Source organism: Trachymyrmex septentrionalis, unplaced genomic scaffold (assembly GCF_001594115.1).
Source record: "Trachymyrmex septentrionalis isolate Tsep2-gDNA-1 unplaced genomic scaffold, Tsep1.0 scaffold132, whole genome shotgun sequence".
Lineage (NCBI taxonomy): Eukaryota > Metazoa > Arthropoda > Insecta > Hymenoptera > Formicidae > Trachymyrmex > Trachymyrmex septentrionalis.
Window position 1 is genome coordinate 79,595 of NW_017304461.1, and position 1,653 is coordinate 81,247.

Sequence of the window (1,653 nt, forward strand, 5' to 3'; positions counted from 1 at the left end):
TAAAAGATTAAAAAAGGATTAAAAAATGCGAGATTTTACACTTCCTCCATTTCCCCTCTGTTCTTATCATTATTAGTGTTTCATTACGATTTGATTTGCATCTTTCGTCGCGTAATGCTACCAAGGTATTGGATGCGCGAATAATCTTTGCGAAGGTATGTTTTTATGGTCCAGCTTGACGAGACGGTTCCACTCATCCCACTGGTGGAGGCTCAACATGAAGCTGCGAGGATTCCTTCCCCCCCTCGTACTTTTGCCTTCCTCATCTTACACTCACCATGGCATGCGTACATACATACATATGCCGCGCTTAGTAGGTCACATCGACGCATACTGGTGTTTGCAAGAGGATATCGTGGCAGCGCGTACCAGCATTATCGTACTCCTGGCTGTGGGTCTGGCCACCTTGGTAGTACCTTGATCTTGATCTTGACTCTGGACAAGGCCCGCCTCGCAGACAGACGCCGCCGGGAGAACACGGACAGTCGCGTCTCTTGTTTTCGCGTAAATTTTCGTCGGCATGAGGAATACGCGGTCGCGGCTCGAGAAACCGTGCGTGGATTTATCTCTTTTTCTCTCTTTTTAATATAGTTTCTGTCTCCAGATTTAATTAAAAGGCGCGCCGAATTTGTGTTGAAAGAATCTTAAAGGAGAGCGAAAGGAAAATTAAAAGATTTTATGACTTGATTAAATGGATTGCGTTAAATAATAAATAATGATGAAAAAGTCGTAAAGAGACAGTTGGCAATTCTCTTTAACAATAAATAAGGAGATTTAATTATTATTTTTTATAAGAATATGTGAGCATAAAATAATATTTATAATCGCGCGCGAGTCGAATTAAAATTTTTTTATTAATATAATAACAAGTTCTAAATTTTTACATTTCTGTCTTCTGTCTTTCTTATTAAATATGTTATTTTCTTCAATTTTGTTTTATAAAAAATTAAATTCTATCCTGTATGCTAATTTTGCTATGAAATCCTATAACATTAAATTATCAATTATAGAAAAAATGTAATTAAGTAAATAGTAAATAAATAATGCATAGCTTTTATCTCAATTAATTTATACATTTTTATCTGAAAATGTCAATGACCTAATTTAGTCCTCCTTTTTTGAATAATTTTCTAATTATTTACTCGTGTAGAAATAACTGTGTAAATATACCATAACTGTCGCCATCTCTTGCAACCGAATCATACCAGAAAGTTTATGTATATGAAAAAAAGAGCTAAGTAACACAAAAAAAGTTCTATTATCATTATCTTTCTGTATATACATATACGGACGTTGCTTATTATTTCATCTCAATCGTGGATTCTATAGAAAATCTAAAGCTGCTTTTTTCATGATAAAAATTTAACTAGGTCACATTACTATTGTTCAATTTTCAATCTACACCAAACATTTTGTTTATTATTTAATATCGCATGGAATATTCTAAAATTCATTTATATAAGTATATCATTTTCTAATATATAAGATGATAATATATAACATGAGAAAAATTCTACATTTTTAATTCTGTAGCTTATTGTATGAAACAGAAATGAAAATTTTCCTCTAATTATAAGACTTTAGCCTAATAAAATTTAGCCTAAATAAATATAAAAAATAAATATATATGAAATATATATGAAACATTAAATA